The sequence below is a fragment of the Megascapheus bottae genome, chromosome 13, assembly GCF_031878675.1.
Source record: "Megascapheus bottae isolate mThoBot1 chromosome 13, mThoBot2.hap1, whole genome shotgun sequence".
NCBI lineage: Eukaryota > Metazoa > Chordata > Mammalia > Rodentia > Geomyidae > Megascapheus > Megascapheus bottae.
The window spans coordinates 31,809,216-31,834,914 of NC_143521.1; the positions used below are offsets into that span (position 1 = coordinate 31,809,216).

Genomic DNA, 25,699 nt, shown 5'->3' on the forward strand with positions numbered 1-25,699 from the left:
AAGGCAACATTTTTTTAAGTTCTTCTTTACTGTTTTTGATTATCACTTGAAAGATTTATCTGATTCTTCTCTTGCTTAAATTTGAAAACTAGAATTTTTAGAGAGCAGCTGATCAACTGTACTTTCCAGATTTTGAAGTTTTAACCTCACATTAACTCTTCAAGGGAAAAAAACCCTAATTTTCATTTCTCATGAAAATACAACACTAAAGATACATCTGTGATTACAGAACCACATGGTCACTTGTGATGTTCATCAATCCTGCTATTCATGTAAAAATAGGCTGAAAGCATCACCTACATTTTGCAGGGAGAAATGAAACGAACAGGTTCCATTTTGTTCTGTGGTGGAGCCAGAAATAGAACTTGTAGGGATTTGTATTCTTTTTTTGATGTAGAACAGCACTCTGTGCAAGCAATCTCATTAAAACCCTGTCACAGAAGAATCAAGTCACAGAATTTCTTTTCACTCCATTTTCTTTAACAGAATTAAAGGTTCATTCTAGCTGCACTTTCAATCAGTGCCTTCTGTTAAATAATCTAGCTGACCTCCATAATTCATACAGTAGTCCAATAGAATACATGATGGGTATATACATATATATGCATAATAAGTATATATAATGGGTAACATTTTAAGAAAGTTTTCAAAAAATCTAATATAACCAAAGGTGTAAGAAAGAAAATTATTATTTAGCATCATCATGGCAACTTCTAACATGGCTGTCTTAATATACTTCTGAATTTTAAAGGACTTTAAATCCTAGTCCACTGCCAACGTTAAGGAGCACCTTCAAAGTGGCAGAAATTAGGAATTCCATGCTGCCATTCTGTATCAATCATGTGGGTGATACATATTTGCTAAATTTGTATTTGTGCCCACAAGTGTGCAGCTGTTTATGTGGAACTGGACTCTTCAGATGTGTTGGTTAATAGATTTTGAATGCCGTGTGCTCACCACACATCTATACTATTCAGTGAGGAGTCACATAGTTCTCACAAAATATTAGAAATACACGAACCCTCATGTACAAAATGATTCATTTAAGTGTGCCTAGTGATTAGAATACATGAGTGCAGTTCATGGGTAGAGGATTTAATGAGAGGCTCTATGTAAAGAAGCTAACGGATGGCAGAGGATTTAATAAGTGTGCTCACTTGAACATATGCTTGTCAGGCAATCATCAACTTCTCATTGATATCCGTTTATATAATTGATTATCAATGAGGATCACCTATGGGCATTTTTAACACGGATTATCTGAGCAGCATATCCCACATCTCCAGCCACAAATCCCCTACAGACTAGATGGTATTGTGTCTTATCATGTGACCTTGTCTGCCTGTCCCTTGGCTGTTGGTGCAGAAGTCACATTTCTGTGAATGCACTGAGCTTCCTGGGGCTGGTTCTGTACCTGCTCTTGCCTCTACCTGGATCTAGAATCCAGGCTCCTCTTCTTCCCCTCATAGACTCAGTCTCAGTTTCTCCTTCCCTCAATCTCAAGGGATGCCTTGACATCACCATTTGCATGATTCAAGTATTAATGTGAATTTCATCCACAAGATCAGAGGTTTGTCACTGCTTTAGGCTTTTAGTTAAGTCTCAAGTTTATTTACGGTGTTTTGACATACAATATATTCTATACATATTTATTCCAAAAATCAATAAGCACATCCCAACACAAAGCCATCACATCCAAAGGATGGACATTCATTTTGCTTCACAATCATGATTCCTCTCATCTCTGGCCTTCCTTACTCCATTTTACAAAGTAAAAATAGCTTGGGGTAGGCATGTGTGGTGGGGTATGAACTGAATATGAACAGAGGGGGAGGAAAGAGAGAAATCAGTACAGCTGGCATAGTGATAAATGAGGAGGTCAGTATGCTATATGAAGAGAGTTCAGACTTCTCATGTGGACAGGGATAAAAAAATGGTGGACATAACATGTAACAGATATCATGTAGCCTATATCATGGCACTTCTCCTTTCCATAATGCTTTAAGTTTCCTCTCAAATACTTCTTCCCATAATGCTCTAAGTGCCTGTTCATTGAAAAGAGCCAGGAAAGCTTATGCACAAACCATCAAGCAATCAGCACAAAGCCCAGGGGAGGAACTGGTGGAGAAGCCCTGACCTACAGCAGCCACTCATTGAAAGAACTTCACTAAACTCATCTTTTGGGAGTCCCCTCTCTAGTGTCTCACCATTGCTTTCCTTCTGCTTCCGAATACACTTGTTCTCTCTGCTTTAAACATTTTCTTGTCTTTTAATTCTCTAGTTAGAGAAGAGAGTCTATATCCTCAGACAGTATCAACTGTGTCTATAGAAATGTAAGTCGGAGGATTTCCTAGACTATGACTAGCTTGTTACTGCGTTTCAGTTAATGGATGTGTTTACCACCCACATGCACGCAAAGTGCTTAAAGGCAGATCTGTAAGGGAGGATCAGGGGTGGGAAAAGGAGAGGAGTGGAGAGTATACATAATGGTAAATCCATGTCTTGAGCCATACAGAAGAGCAAAAGATAGAGGACATCTATGGAGAAACTAGTGACAGAAAATAAAAGCCTGCGGTGGTGTGGCTAGGAAGTCGTGGTATGTTATGCTAGTGGAAGCGTGGGATGAGCTAAGCAAGCTACAGGCCTGGGTGAGTGAGGAAACAGGAATTTGAAGCTCAGCAGCCCACACAGAATCGTCTTCCTTTTCTTTCAAAAAAAATTTAGGGGGATGGGGTGAGGGAAATGGGGAAGGGGTATCAGTGTGTGAGAAGTAATGCACCTACTACCTAAGGAATGTAACTGTAACCTCTCTATACATTATCCCAACAATAAAAAAATAAAATAAAAAGTAATTGTTATCATACAGGTGATGTATAGAGAAGTTACCGTTACTTAAGTCAAGTAAGGAGTATATTTATTTTTGGACAATATCACCCCTTCTCTGGCTCTCTCTTGGTTTTCCTCTCCCATGCTCTACGGAAAAGTTAGATGGCTCATTTTCAACATGGTGTCCAGTGAGTACCATTGCTGCTTTTGTTTATCCTTCATCCCTCTCTTTCTGTGCTTCCACAGACATTATAAACAGACCAAAAGAAAAGAAAAATAGCCAAAAAAAAAGAAAGAAAGAGAAAAAACTAGCTTCTTTTCCTTTCTTTTATTTTTTTGCCAGCCCTGGGCTTGGCTCAAGGCATGAGCACTGTCCTCGGGCTTTCTCAAGGCTAGAATTCTACTAATTGAGTCTCAGGACCACTTCTGGCTTTTTTCTATGTATGTTGTACCGAGGAATCGAACCCAGGTCTTCATGCATGCTAGGCAAGCACTCTACCACTAGGCCAAACGCCCGGCCCCTCATTTTTATTTCTTAGGAGTCTCCTCTGCTCAGTGACTAGGACTGTGGGCCACGAATCCTACAGTGTCTGTTTCTTTTGTGCATCATTGGAGACACAAACGGAGTCTTCCTCCGGTGTGCACTTGAAGCCACCGCTGGTGATAAAGAGTGGTGGTATTTATTCATTTATGCGATGAAATATTGTTACCAGCCAAGATGAGTTGTATTCTTTCTCAGTGTCAGAGACGACGTTAGTTCACAGATAAAGTGATTTACAAATGTTCAGTTTTCCAGCTGTAATACTTCTCTCTCTCATCACAGTAAGACATATTTTGTGCCTTCATCTCGAATTTTTGTTCTCAGTGTAAGAAACCTCTTTGGTCCACTGAAGGGATGGACGGTTGTACACAGGTAGAAGGCCCTTGGGGAACCTGTGCTGTGATAACAATGTGGTACAGGAAACAGCAGAGAGTGAAAGCCAAGGTCTCCCGGGCAGAGCACCAGAGGAAGGCACGATGGCTCGAGAACCAGCTACACCAGAGCCAAGGAGCCAGGTGAATCCCGTCTTCTTGCCAGGAATCCTTGCGGTTCTGAGAAAGAAACTGCCAGCATAGTCGCCTTGGTCCAGCCATGGTGAGAGGTCAAATCCTCCCAGTGGGCTGCCCGTCGGCTCCGCCCCGCCCATCCCTCCGGCCCCGCCCATCCCTCCGGCCCCGCCCCTTCTCCGGGATAGGCTGCCAGCCTCTCCGTTTAGGCCCCGCCCAGAATCTTCACGATTGGCTGGCCGCGCAGTAGCCCGCCCACTCCCAGGATGTTCCTGGGGATTGGCTGCTGGCTCTGGCCGCCCGCCCCACCCCCCCGAGACTTCTCCATGATTGGCCGCTCCCCTGCGGCCCGGGAGTCCCCAACTTGCTTTTCTGATCGCCTTAGGGCGCCCTCGTCCCCATCCACCCTCGGGGGATCGGCAGTGATAGTCAGCGGCTTCCTGCCTCCCGCGTGGAGGACTCCAGTCGGCCTGCGGTAGGTCCGGGCTCGCCCCTCATCTCCTGGAGCTCTGCCCACCCCCAGTCCGGCGGCCCGACGCAGGAACGGAGCAGCCCACTGCGGCCGGGGTTGGTACCGGGGGCCATGCCCGGCCGCGCCGAGGGTCCTGCGTGGCTCCCGGGCCGGTCTGCGCTTCGCCTGCCCGGGGCCGACCCGCCGCCACTTCGCTTCGGTGCCAGAAGCAGACCTTCAGGGAACTTGCACCCCAGGACTTTGTCTCCAACTTGTTGGGAAGGCAGCAGCCTGAGTTCTAGACGCAAGTATGTCACTGTTCTTTAGTGAAGTGGTCCAGATTTCCAGGCAAGTGGCCAAAGGCGAAGGTTCCCTGACGCGGGTTTGGTGCAGAGACCCAAATCCAGTACACCCTTAAACACACACCACATACACACACACATACGGTCTGGTCACCCTTAAACACACACACCACACACACACACACACACACACACACACACACACACACGTCACCCTTAAACACACACACCACACACACACACACACACACACACACACACACGGCCTGGTCAAGCTGGTAAAGGATGCCTCCATAAACCCCAGAGAATCTGTGTAAAACTCTTTGGATCTAGCCTGAAGTCACACCTGCATTGCAGTTCAATCACCACACTCAGCTTTATGGTGTTTTTCCATAACTCTTAACAAGCCCTGGTATTTGACACCAAAAGGCTAAGATCTACTTTCTGGAATCTAACATCTGAAGGCACTGGCTGACCCAGCCCTGGAGACTCCCAGAGCCAAACTATAAGGAGTACCAACCACAGCTAGCTACTTAGGCATAAAATATCTCAAGGTGCTCAAATGCATCCCCAAAAGTGCCTTTTAGCAATTTTGTCCATCTTTTTCCCCAAAACAAACTTATGCAAGTTTGGGAGGACAGCTGGCTAGTGCTACTGAAGGATCCTCTATTTTGCTGTCTGTGCCTAAGCTATATATGCACCGTCAAATACAACCACACATGCCTTTACCAGAGCATCTCTCTTGAAACGTTGAAATTGCTTTGTCTACCCAAGCCCCCATTTACACCTGCCCTCCAACAAATTTTAACAAATTTTTCTGCCTAGGAAGTCAGTCCTCGGGGTATGTAGAAGGTAAATATCCAGACATAACCCCCCCAATTCCCTGGTCTTTTAAATTAATATATAAAATAGAATTTATATACTATATAATTTTCATACACAATGTAAACAATATATAATACATAGTACAATTATACATATTGTATAATGCTACATAATATATTTTATATATTATATGTATATATCATTGCTAAAAAAAAAACACTTAATGATTAAAAACAAAAAAATATCCAGGCATGAAAAGAACTATAAATCTGTAATCCCAGCAACTGAGGAGGCAGAGGTAGGAGGATTTAAGGTTGGCCTGGGCAAAAGCACAATACCCTGTCTGGAAAAGATAAAGAACCTTTATTCAAGACTAGGAACTTATGATCTAGAAAAAAAATGTGCATTAAACATTTCCAAAGTCATAAAACAATGATCAATGCTGCTAATGCAGGCATTAGCGTTATGTCAGTCCATAGATACCATGTCCTGCTCACCCAACAAGGAAGCGCTTTTGTGCGTTTGTTGACCAACAGTAAGTAAGGTAAAGGTGTCTCTCATCTACAGCTCTAAAAGAGGGCAGCACTCTACTAAATAATGTGGTATCTCTTTCCTGGGGTACAAAGTTGTTTCAGTGGAACATGGAGCTGTAGTGCCTGTTTGCTCCTTTTCAACCTCATTCGAGTCTGTATTATTGCTTTCATGGATCACTAACTCCTGACCTTTAACCTTTAACCTGTCTTGTGTGCATTGCAATGGAGACAGCTCCTAGTCTGTGAATCATCTTCTCAGTGTTCAGTTGGGGTAGAGAGGGGGCCTAACAGCCCATCAGGATGTTCAGTGGAAGGACATCTGAACAAACAGCAGCTGCAGAAACAAGCTTTTTCTAAATTTCTCTCTGATGAGGGGAGCAGGCCTCTCTGAGAATCTAAGAATTCAGCTGCTACAGCCCCACAGAGGGAGTCCCAGAAAGGAGGGGACTCACTGCACAGATGGCCCTCCCAGAATTGACTTGCATAACTAAGCTTGATCAGAAGTTCCCATACTTTCCCTTTGAAGCCTTAACTCACACTGAAACATGCATCCTGGCCTCTAGCTGATCAATTTATTAATTTATACACACACACACACACACACACACACACACACACACACATTAAGTTGATAGAGGACAAGTTTCACTCCCAACTATACTTTCTAGATCAGAATATGTTGAAATAGATAAAAAAAAAAAACATTTGACAACCTCAATTTTGTTTGGAGGTAGGAAAAAAAATGGATGCTTATGTACTCGAGGACAAACTTTGTGTATATTAAAAAGTTGAAGCATTATTTCCTTTAGGGAGCAAGCTACAAACCATTCAAGGCAGATGATAAGTGTTTCTCTGACTTCCTGTGAACATTTGAACTCGTTCGATGGGGAATTGGTCTAGTGTGAGTGTAACCTGGATGAGAACAGGACTTCAGGGACCTGGTAGGGGAAGTATTTATTATGAAGTAACCCCTCATTCTGCCTGGTCTTGTGGTAGGTTGATAAAAAGAGGAGGAAAAAAGCAGTATAGATACATGATATGTACTTCTAAGTGAGAAACTTATAAAAATGCTTGTGTGTAAAGGGAGTGGGCACTGCATTTCTGAAAGATAAACGTAACATTGTAGCAATTAATGTCTGACTGATGGGGCCTGTGTGCTGTCCCTGAGCTCTGCAGCTCAAGGTGACTGCCCAACCCTTGAGTCTTAGCCCCACTTCCCATTTTCTAGTGATTAATTGGAGATAAATCTCACTGCTTTGTGTAATTGGAGTGATAATTGGAGATAAGTCTCACCGCCTCATCTGGTTTTAAACCATGATCCTCAGATCTAAGCCTACTGACTAGCCAGAATTATAGGCGTGAGCCACCATGCTGGGCTCAGAGGGAGATTTTTGTAGCATAATCTTTATCTGAATTTCGGTGACTACATATATCTACGCATGGCAATGTCTCAGAGCCATGAGATATTAGCACCTATTTCTGGTTTTCTCTGTGCACAGTGACTTTCCTGGAAGACTATGGATGAGGATACATGAAATCTTTGCATTCATTTTGCCACTTCCTGTGGAACTGTGTTTCAGAACAGGAAGGTTTACAAATGATAATTTAAAGCCTCAAGTTTAAATATGTGTGTGTGTTAAAAACCTAATTATCTCTTTTAAGTGTTTGTTTTTCTGTGTTGTGGTCCTATTAAGCCATTCTTTAGAAAGATCAAAGCAGTTGGTGCATATCTAATGGGATATTTAAAACTTCATTCTCCTAGGCTGAGTAATTTCTTAGGAGTACATCTTAAGGAAAGAGTTTCCCCTCTTATGCCATCTTCCTTGTGAAGAATTTGAGCTTATAATTTTAAAAAAATCATTATGGTTAACATTTTATTTTTGGCCAGTCCTGGGGGCTTGAACTCATGGCCTGGGCACTGTCCTTGAACTTTCTCAAGGGTAGTGCTCTACCATTTGAGCCACAGTACCACTTTCTGCTTTATATGCATACGTGCTACCAAGGAACAAACCCAGAGCATAGTGCATACTAGGCAAGCACTCTACCACTAGGCCACATTACCATCACCTGGTTAACAGTCTTTGCTGTCTCCTTTTCCCTCCCCTTGGCATAATGCTAATCCTGTCCCTCAACTAGCCACTTATCCCTGGCCTGAGATAACCAGAAATCCAAAATTGGTCCTTCCTGCATCCCCAGTCGAGCTTCTGCTGTCCAAATAACACCATGGTACTTTCCTTTCTCCTTTTCCCTCAGAATATTTTTACCCCACATTCTCATCTGATGACCCTGGTCTTCATGTCATTAAAAATAGGAGCAATTAGACAGGCCGCTTATCATCTTCTCTTTTCTTTCCTGTTTCCATGAAGTTCCCCTGATCATATCACTGTGTGTCTCCACCTTTTTAGTGATCTGATGATTAATACAATTGCTCTTGTCAAGGATATTCTTGGCTTTTATCTTGCCAAATAAATGACCCCATTGTTTTTTTTTTTTTTTTTTTGGCCAGTCCTGGGGCTTAAACTGGGGGCCTGGGCGCTGTCCCTGAGTTCTTCAGCTCTAGGCTACTGCCCTATCCCAGGAGCCACAGCCCCATTTCCTATTTTCTAGTGATTAATTGGAGATAAGAGTCTCAGGGTCTTAATGCCCAGGCTGGCTTTGAACTGCGATCCTCAGATCTCAGCCTCTTGAGTAGCTAGGATTACAGGCATGAGCCACCACACACGGTCCCCCCATTAAGTTCTTATTCGATCTCAAACTGTCCTTCTTAGTAGTCATCTTTCTTAGTAGTCCTCGATGACCTCTTTCTAAATGCCTTCTATAAAATCCCACTGTGATTAGTTTTGTGTATCTTGGGTCTAGGTAACAGATCAACTATTCTCAGTGTTTCTGAGTGGCTTGCTTTTGTTTTGTTTTGGAGGAGGTGGATGAATTTAACATTTAAATCTATAGATTGAGTTGGACCGATATCTCTCCTTTGTGTGGGTGAGCTTCTTCCAATCAGTTGAAAACCTGGGTAGAACCAAAAAAAAATTGCTTCTCCCCTGATTGACAGACTTCTTCCTGTTTGTCAGCCTTTGGACTGGTATAGCAGCTTCTTTCTGGCCTATAAATCTAAACCATAATCTAGACTGTGGGGCTCAAGTCTACCAGACATTGAACAAAAGGATACCAATGGCTCTTGAGTCTCCAGCAATAATTTCCAAATCTGTGTCTCTAGGCCTGGTTTCCTCACTCAACTGTGTGTGTGTGTGTGTGTGTGTGTGTGTGTGTGTGTGTGTGTGTGTGTAAGAGAGATGGGGAAGGAGGGAGGGAGAAGGGAGAAGAGGGAGAGAGACCTTTGCTTGGATGTTTCATAAGCATCTCACCTTTAGCCAGATCACAACTCAGTTTCTTCCCCAAACAATATCATCTTCTAATGGTTGAGGCTTATTAGGCCATTGCTAGGCCACATGCATTTCCCTCTGCTTGGAAATAATAAAGGCAGAAGAAGTGGTTCTCTTTTACATTTCTCTCTCCTATAACCTTCTTATACTAAAATAAATCCTTGCTTACTACCTTTACTTTGTGAGAGTACCCTTTCATGAGATACCTTGAGTTGGGTTTTTTGGGGTTTTTTTGTGGGTCATGGGGCCATCCCTGAGCTCTTCAGCTCAAGGCTACCACCCTACCCCTGGGCCTGGGCATTGTCCCTGAGCTCTTCAGCTCAAGGCTACAGCCCTACCCTATAGCCAAGCCCCACTTCCCTTTTCCAGGGGTTAATTGGAGATAAGAGTCTCCAGTTGTTCTTTTGTGCAGGGCTGGCTTTGAACCTTGATCCTCAGATCTCAGTCTCCTAAGTAGCTAGGATTATAGGCGTGGATCTCAAGGGCCTGTGACTTTGTGCGAATAAAGTAGCTAGCCCTTATTCATCCTCCAGGGACAATAAGAGCATTGATGAGAGGGCTTAGGACTTGCAAAGACGACCCAGGATAATATCCCCATCCTCAACATCTCAGTGGCATCCAAAGTCCCTTTTGCTATAGAAGTCTCCAGGCATTAGGGTGTGGGCATATACAGAGGCTGTGATCTAGTCTACCTAATGGAGGAACACTTCCTTCTTATTTGGGGCTCCATATTTCAACACACCTGACTAAGGAAAATGTTGCACAAAGCACAAAGCTCTCCGATACCTGAAATAATATTTTCATTGCTAAAACTACCTGGTTGAAAGAACTGGGAGCCATACTTGCCTAGGGGAAACTATAGTCTTAGTTTATATTAGAAAAGTTTGGGGGCTTTTCTTTCCCCAATACTGGCAAGGCAATGGGACCAAAAGCATCACACTTGCTTAGAAAGTGCTCTCTCACTCATCTAGGACTTCAAATCTTAAAGAGGCGTAACCTAGACATCCCATGATTCCTCCCCCCCCCCAAAAAAAAATGTCTAGGTTATGCCTCTTTAAGACTAACTGGAAGGGCTGGGAGTTTGGCCTAGTGGTAGAGTGCTTTGCCTAGCATGCACAAAGACCCAGGTTCAATTCCTCAGTTCCACATACATAGAAAAAAGCCGGAAGTGGTGGTGAGGCTAAAGTGGTTGAGCTCTAGCCTTGAGAAAATTCAAGGACAGTACTTAGGCGCTGAGCTCAAGCCCCAGGACAGGCCAAAAAAAAAAAAAAAAAAAAAGAGAGATTAACTGGAGATAAGAGTCTCACAGGCTTTTGTACTTTTTAGTGCCCAGGCTGGCTTTGAACCAAAATCCTCACATCTCAGCCTCCAGAGTAGCTAAGATTATGGTGTGATCCAATGTACCTGGCTTAACATAGATATATTTGAATAACAAGCCAATATACACTCTGGATGCATACAGCTGTATGTACAATGAAGACTCTGGTGTTGGGCTTTCAGTACCTTTTAGAGCAGCATAATCCAATAAAGCTTTCTGTGAGGTTGGAAATGTTTTATGTGCTGTCCAGCATGGTAGCCAATGGCCACATGGCCATTTCAAGTTCATTAAAATGGAAATCAAATCCACTGACATATCATCCAGGCTTATTATACAGTAATAGTAATAGAGACAGGGTATTGGTGCAAAGATAACATAGTCATTTATGATAAGTTCAAGCAGGAATGTAATCTCTTCTCTTTGAACTCCAGGTCTCCTGCTTGTTAGTCAGATGCTCTTTAGCCATACCTCCAGCCCTTTTTGCCTTAGTTATTTTGGGGATAAGGCTAAATCGAACATAGATCCTCCTGTTTATACTTCTCATGTAGATGCAATGACAAACGTGTACTACTTTTTGCAGGGCTAGTCTCAAACATAATCCTCCTGATCTTGCTCAAGTAGCTGAAATTATAGCCAGTGTCTAGCTTTGTACTCTTTTATATTCAACTTTTTGGGACAGTTGGCAATCCACACAGAATAAAATTATCTGCCCTTACCTCCATTTCTTACCATTTACAGCCATCAATTCTAAATGTAAACTAAGAAAAAAAGCATTTTAGAGGAAAACATAACAAGGACATTTATAACCTGTAGTAAGAGATTTATTAAATAATATTAAATAAAGGAGAGAGAGAGATGAAAAAGGAGGAGGAGGAAGAGGAAAGAGAAAAAGAACAAAAGCCAACCTGGGTAGGAAAGTCCACGAGACTCTTATCTCCAGTTAACCACCAGAAATCTCAAATAGTGCTGTAGCTCAAAGTGGTAGAGTTCTATCTTGAGCAAAAGAGCTCAGGAACAGTGCCCATGCCCTGTGTCCAAACCCCACAAATGACCCCAAAAAAAAAAAAATAGTGGGAAGGGGACATATAATGTTCCCAGCAGCAATATTTTTAATAGCTCCAAAATGTAGATCACACTAATCCTTACAATTTGGCTAAATAAATGAAAGGTAATACAGTATTTTCATAAACACGTTATAGGTATACTTAAAATATGGATGAACCTCATGAATATAATAAACCAGGAACAAAGGAATAAGGTCTATTTAGATCATGTACGACACAAAACAGTATTATTAAGGCTATTAAAAGTCAGGGTAGCCCTGCAGTGACTCACACCTATAATTCTAGTTACTCCTGAGGCTGAGATCTGAGGACCATGGTTCAAAGCCAGCCTAGGCACACAAAAGAATGTGGGACTTTTATCTCTAACCACTAGAAAACCAGAAGTAGGGCTGTGGCTCCAGGGGTAGGGCGGTAGCCTTGAGCTGAAGAGCTCAAGGGCAGTGCCCAGGCCGGGAGTTCAAGCTCCAGGACCAACCAAAAAAGAAAAGTCAGGGTAGTTGTCACCCTTGGGGTACAAAAGAGTAATTAGTGCTTGAAAGCAAGATGCTAGTTAGGTTCTGTTATCTGAGCTTGTTCTGTGTTGTTGTGTGATAGTTTGTGACATTTTGGTAGACTGTGCACTGATGACTGGAGTACTTATTAACTACAACCATGGTACTTTAAAAGGCAGTCTTGGCTAGAACCTGTAAGGAGTAAGATTAAACAGAAGAGCTTGACGTTAGAGATTGGAGGAGGATTTGAGACGCGATCGGATTTGCACTAGGAAGATTATCAGTTTGACCAGAAAGAAGTTACCAGGCTGTTTGTAGAAGTAATCCCAGCAAGCAGTCATTGAGGTCTGAATCAAAGGAGAGCAGCAGGGAAGAAAACAACAGGAACAGGACGGCAGATAATTTAGAAAGCAGCACATTTAGATCAGGCAATCCCTGCCTGAAAAGCGGGAATACCAACAGTGGCCACTAGGTTGGCCCTCTTTTGGTGATTTAATGAGTTTGTTGGGTCTTCTCCACTCTTCCCCGTCCCCCTAAATAAATGCGATCAGCACGCGGGGGAGAAGCACCTCGGTCTCACAAGGTGACCCTGCCTTCCCCAACCATCTCCCAGCGCTGGACGTGGGACGGCCCCCCCATGCCGCGGGTGGGGAGCCGGGAAAGGCCAGACCTGCCTTCCTCGCCTCCCTTCAGGGAAGGGGTGGAGCCAGGGGTGGGCGGGGATCCCAGCCCCCCTGGTGATTGGCAGAGAGATCTCGTTGCCCTGGCGGGGGGGGGGGGGGGGGCGGGGTATGCCCTCTCGCGACACTTCAGGTCAGCGCACCGCCCCCTTTGCCAACTTGCCGCAGCCCCTGGGACCGCAGACCTGGGGGTCTAGAGGCGCCATCAGCTCACTGGGCCGGGACCGCAGCGCCTCTGGGAAGCGAACCCAGGCAGCCGGAGGCCAGGCCTGTAATCTCAGCTACTCAGGAGGCTGAGACCCGAGGAGCGCGGCGCAAAGCCAGCCCCGACACCACCAGAAAGGACCCTGCGGCCCGCGCAGTTCCTGCTCTTGACAAACTCATGCCAGAACACAAGAAGCATATTAGTACAGGCTGTAAAGGATCGTAGAAAACAAGTGTAAGACGGTGGGAAGTAGGATGGCTCCCATCTCGGCTCTATAACCTCAGCTTTTTGAAAGGCAGGAGCGGGGGCAGCAGAGACCTCTCACAAATGAGCCAGGGCTAGTGTGCTATCTAATTCTAACTCTGGCTGGGGTACAGAGCAGGATTGTGGTTTGAAAATGGCCCAGGCAAAGACTCAAGAGGCAACCTGAAAAATAACCAAAGCAAGAGACAGGACCCCAGTAATGCGGAGTGGGGGGAGGAGCAGAGGGCATGGCTAAACTACACTTTTGCAGGTTTATGTGCCTGTCTTTTATTGTAATAGAAGGGTCACAGCTATAGTCGCCAGATAGAAGGCGCATAACTTCACAAACTGATACCCCTCTCATGTTCTTGTCCCCATTCTCCATTTTGGGGGGGAGTCAGTTGTGGGGCTTGAACTCTGGGCCTGGTCCATCCCTGAGCTCTTCTACGTTAAGCCACAGCACCCGTTGCGGTTTTCTGGTGGTTATTTGGAGATGTCTCAAGGGCCGGGGGAGGCTTGTTGCTGGCTGTTCCTTCCCAGTTTTTAGAGGAACCCGAGGGAGCTGGGCACGGTGGCCTAAGCACAGAGTCATACCTACTCAGGAGTCTTGAATGCCCTGGCTCTGAAGTCTGAGATTCATCGCCAATTAACCAATAGAAAACTGGAAGTGGGGTAGCCTTGAGTTGAAGAGCTCAGGGATGAAGAAAAAAAAAAGCCTCCCCATAATGTAACAGTAACCACTCTAAATCACCTTCACAACACAAACATCTTCCAATTTACTTGATTATAGAGGTGATACAGAGGGATTACAATTACCAGTCAGGTAGCACAAGTTTGCTAGACTCAAATTCATATTCTTCAGAATATAAACCTAGCCACATACTCTTTATAAAGCAGACATACCTCTTCACCCTATTAAGTAACCATATAGCTGCAGGACATCTTTTCAGAAATGTCCTAAAGATTCTTGAATACTTGTTTGTAAAACAAGTCATTTGAAAAATGTCCTAAAGAACACATGCTGTGAGGCTGGACATGGAAGCAAGCAAATGATTTAGCCATAACCATCAAGGACACAGAAGCCAACATTAGTTTATTTAAAGATTCTGGAAAGGTGAAAACTAAATTACTGGCTATGCAGACCATGTACAAGGCAGGAATTCCATTCTATGTGTGAACTGATGCCTCTCATACTAGCATCACCTCCTGAAACCCAGCCACCCCTGCTGCCCTTAATCGCCCTGTTTTTCATTTCACTCACCTAGGGCCTGCGCACTGTCCTTGGATTTTCACCTGAGCCTCAGAACCACTTCCATTTTTCTATGCATGTGGTACCGAGGAGTCAAACTCAGGTCTTTGTTCATGCTAGGCAAGCACTCTACGACTAGGCCAAACTCCTGGCCCTAATAACTTAGACTAACCTGTTTACCTTTTCTATTTTATCAGGATACTAAAATCTTAAGGGATTTCATTAATTACATAGGAAGTTGCATACATAGGGCTCTTAACCATTGCATCTTCGGTAATGAAATAATTGTACCTACTTCAAGACTTGAGTTAAGTAACAAGGGCAGTTGGCGCAACTGCTATGTGCCCCTCCCACCACAGCACTGTCCAGTACATTGCAAGGACCCCTATGACCCCTAGTTACTACATCTAATATACCACCTCATCAGCTGCACTCTCCTATTGTAGCAAGTGGAATCCTGTTGGAACAGTGTGAATACCGGCATCAGAGCATCAGCTTTCTTGGCTTGTAGTCTTCAACCTATAAATGAAACCATTAAAAAACACTTAAGCCAGGCAAGGTGGCTCACGCCTGCAATCCTAGCTACTCAGGAGGCTGAGATCCGGGGAACTTGGTGCAAAACTTTTATCTACAATGAGCCCAGGCCGAGCTCAAGCCCCATGACTCACGAAAAGAGAAAAAAACTTTTTTCTTAGTTGCTGTTAATGCAATTGTTGGTAAAGCCTTATGCCCCTATGTCCTAACTGGTGAATTCTTCCTCCAAACATCGGAAGTATCTACATTTCTGTGCTTCAAAGCACTTTGTATACCCAAGTGTCTACACAAAGCTAAAATTTAAAGTTTCAATATATCCCATCCTTTATAAACATTGCAAATATGTTGCAACTGTGGTTTTCTTGATTCAGCTGTCACTCCAGACAGGATCCAAAGAGGAGTTTTATCATCTCATCTCTGGGTTTTATGGAGATTTCCTTTACCCTTCTGTGTTAGCCTCTTAAGACACGGGTCATCCTTAAAAGGGCACAGGAAAGGGCGATTTGAGAAGTTCGTGAGTTTCAGACAAACCTCGCATATATCTCAGTCGTTTAGCAAGCCTGGCCATCCATCAGAGGAAGCAGTGAGTGTGAGCGCCATGTGCTTTCCCCTTAAGGATTTGGGCCTTTGCACCGCCCGCTCCCGCGCCCTTGGCCCACGTGCTCCGGCCTGGCTTTGTCACTTCCTTCCAGGACAGGGACGTACCTGCGGTCGGAATCCAGGCAGCTGCACCTTCAGGAGGACAGAGATGAATTCCAGGGGCGCAGGGTCCGCCCGGGTTGGGGTTCTGGAGAGGTCAAGTGCAGACTTGTTACCGGGGACCAGCCGGGAGCGCCCCCCCCCCCGGGAACCCCCCAGGCCCCTCGGCGCAGTGTGTGTCTCGCGCAGCCCCGGGCCGGGCACGGCCGCCCGACCCCCGGGCCGCCGAGGACTGCTCTACCCCTCCGTTCTGGCCGCCAGGAGCAGCGGAGCTCCAGACGGGCAAAGCTCGAGGGGACGCGGGGCGAGCCCAGGCCTCGTACCCTCACCCTCCCGGGAAGGCACTACCGCAGACCAGAGCCCAGGAGCACTCACCGACAGACCCGCTGCACCGAAAGGCTGGAGGCCCGAGCGCAGCACAGAGACTAGGGCACCGGGCGGGGCGCGGAGGAGCCAGAGGGGCAGACGGCCAATCACCGGAGACTCGGCGAGGGGCGGGGCGGGGAGAGCAGCCAATCCCCGGGAAGAGCCGGGTCGTGGGCGGAGTCGGGAGGAGCCACTGACCCACAGCCAATCGTGGGGAAGGCTCTGGGGGCCGGGTCAGGCCGGTGGCCGCGGGCGGGCTCTGGTCCTGTTGTGGCGGGACTGGGTCCGGACCCGGATTCTCCGCTTGTCCTTGGCCACTGGTGGATCTGGGTCTCTCAGGCCGGCGTCCCTTTCGCAGACACTGTCTTGAAGACATCCCTGCGGGTTCTACTAGGCTAGACTACAGCTCTGGGATTTCCTTCCCCAAGACACCATCCCCAGTGTGTTTGGGACTCGGATCCTATCCTGTCCCACGAGCGCACCATCATGGCCTTTTTCTAAGCCCGGTTGGGCCAGCCTGCTTCTGCATGCGTCCTGTTCTTCATTCTTTTACAGTGCTCAGCTAGCACCGTGTAATCAAGGGGTTGGATGTGAGCCGGGGAAGGTGAGGTAGGCAGTTTCCCCAAAGTGACTGCTTCGAACTTGGCAGCCATATGCTTGACTAAGTGCAGTGAGTGCTTATTATCTGTTAACAAAATGAATCCTCAAAATCTTTTTAGCATCCCTGAAACCATAGATAGAAAACAAAGTGAGCAAGTTAACCGGGATTATACAGTAAGTGTGGTCCTGGAATGTAAATCCAGACAGATTGCATGCAGAGGCCTTCACCATAACTGCATTGCCTTTCCCCAGGTGTGGGAATTGCAGTGAGAAGAAGATCCAATATATAGATTTGATTCTTGGAGAAGGATGCCTCTGATGTAAGGTCTACAGCTTGCTCAGAGCTTCAAAACAGAACAGGAAAATGCTTAGCTGGCTAAAGGAGAGCCACAAAGTGTAAATGGAACTTGAGGTCTGATATGAAGATAGACTGAGGCCAGAGCATTCAGGATGCATGTTTTTAAACAGGAAAATGACAAAATCTGACCGATGTAGAGGCTTGTTTAACCCTTTAAGATGTTTGGGAAAAGGAGAAACTGAAGATACATTACTAATAGAAACTGACCAACAGCCACCTCTTTGCAAACATTTATAGGATTTGGTAGATTTGACTCTGTGTGTGTGTGTGTGTGTGTGTGTGTGTGTGTGTGCTCCTCATCTCAGCCTGATACATTCTTCCACCCAGAAGTCTTTGGCCATCCTATTTTCCTGAAACTGTGCATCCTAATGCCACCATTGGCCTCATAGTGACCAAATCCAATGATCCCTAATTTACATAGCTTCTCTGATATTTAACACAACTTTCCATTCCCTTCTCAGCTCCTCCTTGTCCCTGAGTATTTGAGTCTCTTCCCTCCATAGTTTTCCTTTATCACCTTCTTTCTTATACCCTTTGTACTCTTTCTTCACATTCATTAAGTGCTGGCTCTGGCTATATTTTTCCTTAGTTCTCTCTCTCTCTTTTTTGGGGGCTTGAACTCTGGGCCTGGGCTCTGTTCCTGAGCTCTTCAGGTCAGGCTAGTATTCTACCATTTGAGTCACAGTGCCACTTCTGGTTTTCTGTTGGTTAATTGGAGATAAGAGTCTCACAGACTGTCATGTCTGGCCTGGCTTTGAACTGCAATCCTTAGACCTCAGCCTCCTGAGTAGCTAGGATTACGGGGGTGAGCCACCAGCTCCCAGCTCAGTCTCTTCTTTTAATCTCACACTTCCCTTTTGTGTCTTGGGTTTTAATGAATACCAATTTCTCTCTCTCTCTCTCTCTCTCTCTCTCTCTCTCTCTCTCTCTCTCTCTCTCTCTCTCTCTCTCTCTCTCTCATTTTGTGACAGTACTGAGGCTTGACTTTAAGGCTTGGGCACTGTTCCTTAGCTTTTTCTGCTCAAAGTTGGTATATGCCACTTGAGCCACAACTTCACTTCTTGAGTTTTTTTTTCTTGGTTGGTCAACTGGAAATAAGGGTCTCATGAACTTTCTTGTGCAGGCTGGCTTCCAAAAGCAATCCTCACATCTCTGCCTCCTAAATAGCTAGAGTTATAGGTCTGAGCCTTCCTTAATCCTTTGCTTTAATGTTTTGCTGGGCTGTGAATCAAATCTTGCACCCCATGCAAGCTAAGCAAGTGTTCTACCACCTAACTACATCATAGCCACGATTTGTGTGTGGGTGTTTTGTGTGTGTGAGTGTATGTGAGAGATGGTGGGTCTTAAGGCTTGAACTCAGAGCCTGGGCACTGTCCCTGAATTTTTTGCTCAAGACTAGTACTCTACCAACTAAGTCACGCCTCCAACACCCAGAATCTGTTTTATTATGTTTTTGTTTTTTTGTTTTCTTTCACCAGTCCTGGGGCTTGAACTCAGGGCCTAGCACTGTCCTTGGTCTTTCCTCAAGGCTACCACTCTACCATTTGAGCTACAGTACCTCTTCCAGCTTTTTCTGTGTATGTAGTACTGAGGAATTGAACCTGGATCTTTGTGCATGCTAGGCAACCACTCTACCACTGGGCCAAACTCCTGGCCCTCACCCAGAATCTTTTTAATCTGTACCATTTCATTAAAAACATACTTTAAAAATTTAATGCTAGGGCTGGGAATGTGGCTTAGTGGTAGAGTGCTTGTTTAGCATGCCTGAAGACCTGGGTTCTATTCCTCAGTACCACATAAATAGGAAAAAGTCAGAAGTGGTGCTGTGGCTCAAGTGGTAGAGTGCTAGCCTTAAGCAAAAGAAGCTTAGACCCTGAGTTCAAGCCCCAGGCCTGGCAAAAAGTAAAATAAATCCTGAAGATAGAGTCATGAAATGCTGGCATGAGCCTTCTGAGATGGTTTCTGAAAATACAAGTAAGATCCAAGCATATCAGAAGCCCCTGGCATCACTGGTTATGTGTCAATTAGAGAGTCCCCACCAGGCCCTGCTGGGTGACAGATGGGTCTTTGGGAACATGTCCTTGGAGTCTGCATTGCTGGCACTCTTCTTTGGAGATTTCTAAAATGGTTGTGGTGGTCTCACCTAAAATCCCAGTTCTTAGGAGACAGTGTTAAGAGGGTCCTTTGCCAGACTCAACAAAGGGAATGGCAAGATACTATCTCAAAAATAAACTGAAAAAGAAAACAAAATGGCTGGATGGTGGTACATTGCTTGCTTCGCATGCATAGGACCCTGGATTTAGCCCTCAGCAAGAGACAGGCAGACAGACAGACAGACGGACGGACGGACGGACGGATTGATCGATCTATCGATGACTATGGAATGTATAGCCCCATGAGGTTAACCCCATCAGAGACTGGGAGTAAAGGAGATGGACTAGTTATTCCAAAACAAGATCAGGAGATCAACCAGAGAATTCAGGATGGACAGCCTGATTCTTTCCAGAAGGACTGGCAGTGCTGGATTCCTTGCAGGGCTGAATTTTTTTTTTTTCTTCTTAGAACTCCTGGGTTGGAGCCAAGTGCCTTGTGTATGCTAGATAAGCCATCTCTCACTTGAACCACACTCTCAGCCCTTTTTCACTTTATTTCTCAGGTAGGGCCTCATGCTGTTGCCTGAGTTGACATTGGAGCTGCAGTCCCTCTGCCTATCCTCCCTACTTAACTATGATGGCAGGTGTACGTCATCATGTCTACCACCCCCCTCCCTTTGTTTTTGGTTGAGATGTGGTATTTTTGCCCTGGCTGGCCTTGAACTATTATCCTCTCATTCTGTTCCCCCTGAGTGACTGAGATTGCAGACATGAGCCACATGACAAGCCTCAGGATTGGGTCTTGATTGACAGGAGTGAGGTTCTTACCACCTGCTATTCCTAGAACTCTTGGGTACTTTTCCCGCAACATTAGATCCTCTACAATGTATTTCTCTATGACAGTGAATGAACTCCCTCTGTGGATTGGCAGGGACACAGTGTTGCTGTATCCACAGCCTTATATCCTGCACAGCTGCTGTCCCCAGGGCCCCAGAGCCCTCATCTCATCAGGAAACACAGTGTCTTTTCCACCAGGATATGAGAGTCATTCCTATTTGAAATATCAATTAGCACTGTCCTCATCTGCTGTTTTGGACTTGTTCATCTCCCCTAGGGACAGTGCTTTCCATATTTTATTAAAGTCCCCTAATGCTTGACCTTTTCAGCAAAACATTTGTTTAGCTGGTTTTCCATAAAAATGATGATCCAGTTTTATAATTTCATTTGCCTTAGTTATTGAATTTTAAACAGTGTTGTTGAATCCACTGACTCACAAAGGGTAGGGTCCACAATCACATGCAGCTTGTAAGATTATTCAAGTTGCTGCCAATGCTGTAGGCAGGAGCCTGGCCTAGAATGGAATTTTCAATGCCTACTGGTAGGTAGTATAAAAGAGTGAAGAACCTAGCCAGGGGCCATGGCTCATGCCTGTAATCCTAACTGCTCTGGAAGCTGAGATCTAAAGCCAGAGCCTGGACAGAAAAGCACCATGAGACTCATATTTCGAGCTAACCATTTAAAACCGAAAGTGGCACTGTGGCTCAAATGGTAAAGCATTGGCCCTGAGTTCAAGCCTCACAACTGACAAAGGAAAAAATGGAAGAAAAAAAAAGAGTGGAGCCTGGTTAGAGGGCTGTGGTGAATTAGGAGAAATGTCCTCATAGAAGGAGGCTATTCTTGGCTTCTACCAGGAATGCCAGCTTTAAAGCTTTTGGTTCAAAAGAAGTTGATCATCTGAATCTCCCTCCCCCCCCCCCCCCTCTCTCTCTCTCTCTCTCTCTCTCTCTCTCTCTCTCTCTCTCTCTCTCTCTCTCTCTCTCTCTCTCTGTGTGTGTGTGTGTGTGTCTCCCCTCTCTTTATGTATGTGTGTGTGTGCACCCAGTCCTGGGGCTTGAACTCAGGGCCTGGGCACTGTCCCTGAGCTTCTTTTTGCTCAAGGCTAGCACTCTACCACTTGAGCTACAGTGCCACTTCCAGCTTTTTCTGTTTATGTGATAGTGAGGAACTGGACGCAGGGCTTCGTGCATGCTAGGCAAGCACTCTACCACTAAGCCACATTCCCAGTCCTAACCTGAATTTTTATGTGAACTTGGTGAACTTATTAGATTTCATATGTTGGCATTCATTCCAATGGAATTAAACACAGTGACAGTGAAACTTGACAGTCTTTGGGCCACCCAGCATTTTGGAGCTTTGATTTTAGGAGATATACTTTAAATGAATATCTTACTGAAAAAGAAGAGAACTTATGGTTCTCAGCTCAAGATGAGAGATGAGCAAATGTCAGTCCATAGCTGGTCTACCACAGCTATTAGCAAAGACTCACACCATAAAACTTATAGGGACAAATGAACTTTATTCTGGTTGGTAGCCAGAGGCCAGACTTTTGTAGTTGTGAGCCATTTGTCATGTAGCAGCTTGGGATGAATGTACATGGATCAGTGCAGTGTCGTAAGTCAAAGTCCATACACTGTGAATTGTGGACCAGTGGTCACATCTTCCCACAGAAAACTATCCTAATGCGAAGTGAGGACCTCCCCGCCACACACACCATAGTTCTTACAGACAAAGAAAGCAGGAAAATTGCATAGTTTACTTTATAAAACTCCTAGCCCTCACTTGCTGGCAGAGGAAGTAGTGGGAATTTAGACAGACTGCTTTTGTCTCTCTGAAGAGTGATAGTTATATATCATGTTCTGTTAGGATTGGATTTCAGTGTAAAATGAGCTCCTAATTAGTTAAACAGAGAAAGCCTTAACATGGACATAACCCATCTTCTTCATGGTTAGCTCACTGCACTTACAAAATTATTTGGAACTTTAGGGAATTAAATCGAGATTAGGGAGAAATTTTAGACTTAAGAATGTAAAAAAAATATCTGGGAAGTCTATAAAAGTAAGTGTGTAAGTATTTCACCTTGTTATCTGATATATTGTATATATGTGTATTTGGTTATTTGAAATCGGATAGGGAAGGGGGGAAAACAAGATGAGGAGTGGGGGTGGAGGGGAGGGAAAGGGGGACCAAGACATGAGAAAGGGTATCAATGTTTGTGAAGTAATGCAACTTCTATCTGGTGAATATAATGTAACCCTTCTATTAATTACAATAAAAATTATATGGAAAAAAAAGGCTATGTGTAGATAGACCAAACTTGAAGTTCTGTGGTCTGAATCTGTCTTGGCTCTAAATTGGTTGAATTTGATGAACATAACTATACTATCACATCATTCTAGTTAACATTGATTTTTATGTGTGTGCTGGACCTGGGGCTTGAACTTAAGGCCTGGGCACTCTCATTGAACTTTTGTGCTCAAGGCTAGCATTCTACCAGTTGAGCCACAGCTCTACTTCCAGATTTTTTGGTAGTTAGTTAAAAATAAGAGTCTCATGGACTTTCCTGCCTGGCCTGGTTGTGAACCATGATTTTTCAGATCTCAACCTCCTGAGTAGCCACAATTATAGGTAGTGCCTGCCTACATTGATTTTTACTTTTTTTGTGTGTGTGGTTCATGGAGCTTAAACTCAGCCTGGGCGCTGTCCCTAAGTTCTTCAGCTCAAGGCTACCACCCTACCCCTGGGCCTGGGCATTGTCCCTGAGCTCTTCAATCCAAGGTTACCACACTACCCTTGAGCCAAGCCCCACTTCCCATTTTCTGGAGGTTAATTGGAGATAAGAGTCTCAGGTCCTTTTGTGCCTGGGCTGGCTTTGAACCTTTATCCTCAGATCTCAGCCTCTTGAGTAGCTAGGATTACAGGCATGAGCCTGGCTGATTTTTATTTTTTAAAGCTGGCTATTTCTCCATAATTGCTTATACTTTCTGAGTATTTACTTGTTCATCTTGTATTTTATTATTCTATTTTGAGTATTTGTATATTTTATTTTATTTTATTAGTGCTGATACTAACTTGAAATCAGTGTCTCATGCTTTTACTTGGCCTTTTCTGCTCAAGTCTGGCAGCCTCACATTTGGGGTCTATTCTAGGCTTTTTGCTTTGTTTAATTAGAGATAACAGTCACATGGGTGTTTCCTACAGATTGAACGCAGGCCTCTCACAGGATAGGCAAATACTTTACTATATTCTTTTATTCAACAAGTCTGAATACTAATACGTATAATGTGCCTAGTGGAAACTTCTAGAGTGGTTTTCAATGGTTCCAATTGAGCCAGAATTTTACCAGAAACAGCCAGAACCGTTTGTTATCATTTGAATCCATTAGTATTCTTGAGACTATTAAACCCACTTACCAATAGTAATAATGATTCTTTAAAAAGTCAATAAAATAGTAAGAATTCTTTTAAAAATTAATAAAATAATAATAATAATTCTTAAAATTTTTTAAACTGGGGTGGTGATGGTTCATTCCTATAATTCTATCTACTTAGGAGACTGAGATCTAAGGATCATGATGTGAAGCCTGCCCAGGCAGAATACTCTGAATTGTGGAAGTGAAATTGTGGCTCAGGTGGTAGAGAGATAGCCTCGAATGAAAAAGCCAAACCAAATGTGTGGTCTTGAGTTCAAGCCCCAGTACCAGCATCAAGATAAACAAGTGAATGAGTGTCTTAAATGCATGCATCATTTGGTGAGTAGGCGTGGCCTACTTCTGTCTAGCCATTGGTGACACAGTTGGTGACTAGCATTTGTATGGGTGCTTTACAGGGTATGGAGCTCCTCAACTGGCAGCAGGATAGAGACATTTGTATGACCTTCAGAGTAAAGACCTCAGTATGCCCACCTGATGATTTCTGAGAAGAAATGGAGAAGTGGGAACCTAACATGATTTGGGAGAAAATACCATAGTGAGAATCTGCACAATTCTACCTTGTTTTCAGTGGGCCGCATGATTTGCAGCTTTCCAGAAAAACAGGACCAGAGAGAAGAAACATAGATGCAGTAGAGTGGAGGGAAGAAGGCCTCAGGCGCATCTTCTGTGTCATTGCCTTCTGCCAGCTGCTGCTGGAGGGGGGTGTTGTTAAGATGAAAAGGGATCCACATGGGCTGGGAGGATATGATGGGGACAGCATCACCAGAAGCAATGATTTATTCTTTACCCTAAGTTGTGTTTGTGGACTGGAAGGAATGTAACTGCCCCTGTTCTAAACCTAATCTAACACTGAACAACTATTCTAGTGTTCTAAGTATATTCTTTCTACTGGACTCTCAAGCAACAAAGGCATTTATTGAGCACCTTCTATGTGCCTATCATTCTGAAAGTATCTAGTGGCAAGCAGAGCAATCAAATCCCCTTATGATAAAGGTCAATATAATCCTGCCTGCTTACTGAGAAGGTGGAGGCAGGCTTATGGTGGTTTCCTCAGAAAGTGGAAAGATGACTCACTCCACTTCTAGCATTTTCTAAAAACTTTCCCATCAAGCCTTACAATCTACTTGCCATTTTGTTTGTTTATTTATTAATTTTCATCAGGGTTTGAATTTAGATCTTGAGCTTACTTGCTTAAAGAGGTAGTCTATTGCGTTTTTTTTTTTTTTTTTTTTGCGAGACCAGCCTGCACTTTGATCCACCTACTTACATCCTCCACTTAGCTGAGATTACAGTTGGCCTTAAGGCCTTTTCTTTTTTTGTGGGTCATGGGGCTTGAACTCTGGGACTGGGCACTGTCCCTGAGTGCTTCAGCTCAAGGTTACCGCCCTACCCCTTGAGCCACAGCCCCACTTCCCTATTTCTAGAGGTTAATTGGAGATAAGAATCTCAACTTCTTTAGTGCTCAGGCTGACTTTGAACTGTGATCCTCAGTTCTCAGCCCCTTGAGTAGCTAGGATTACAGGCAAGAGCCACCGTGCCAGGCTTCAACCCACACTTTTTGACGATAAATATCACATGGATAATCTTGATGAAAGGAACAGATCTTTGGACAAAGCCCACTGATCTCTTTGCTTCCTTCTGCCCAAGATGTCTCTCCTTCAATCCCAGTCTCTCCAGGGAGTCTTATCTCTAGGGAAGCCCTTTTGCTTCAACTTCCTCTGGTGATTTACCTAAGCCCGCCCCCCCATTCACTAAGACAACCAGTTCTATATAATTCAGACCAGAACACAGAGCAGTGAGAAAACTATTAAGGAAGCAAGATGGTGAGTAGAATGGTCCTGACCAAGTGTTCTAGGTAAAGAAGGACATGTTAAGTAGCTGAGAACCTTCTGTGTCGGTGTCAGATGCTGAGCTAGACAGTTCAGGTTTCTAAAGAGATTTTTATTTTAAAAAATGTGGTCTTTGGCCAGGTGCCAATGGCTCCATCTGAAATCCTAGCTGCTGCTCAAGAGGCTGAAATCTGAAGATGGCATTGTAGGCAGCTCAGGTGCAGTCTATGAGACTCTTCTCCAAATTCACTATCAAAAAGCCAGAAGCTTTTTGAGCTATGGCTCAAAGTGGTAGAACACTAGCTTTGAGCAGAAATGCTCAGTGACAGTGCC

The 25,699-nt window shown here is 44.5% G+C and overlaps 1 long non-coding RNA gene and 2 other non-coding genes across 3 annotated transcripts; 1 reads left to right on the forward strand and 2 right to left on the reverse strand.

Annotated features, from left to right (window-relative positions):
* Positions 1-4,888: 4,888 nt before the first annotated feature.
* On the forward strand, positions 4,889-4,974 carry LOC150055767 (small nucleolar RNA SNORA26). The gene has a single exon (XR_016537536.1). It is a non-coding gene; the product is annotated as a small nucleolar RNA SNORA26 (small nucleolar RNA).
* Positions 4,975-15,012: 10,038 nt separating this feature from the next.
* LOC150055768 (uncharacterized) lies at positions 15,013-16,279 on the reverse strand. The gene is made up of 3 exons (XR_016537461.1): positions 16,226-16,279; positions 15,857-15,938; positions 15,013-15,136 (listed from the first exon to the last, which is right to left on the reverse strand). It is a non-coding gene; the product is annotated as an uncharacterized LOC150055768 (long non-coding RNA).
* On the reverse strand, positions 15,521-15,641 carry LOC150055769 (small nucleolar RNA SNORA26). The gene has a single exon (XR_016537535.1). It is a non-coding gene; the product is annotated as a small nucleolar RNA SNORA26 (small nucleolar RNA).
* Positions 16,280-25,699: the final 9,420 nt, after the last annotated feature.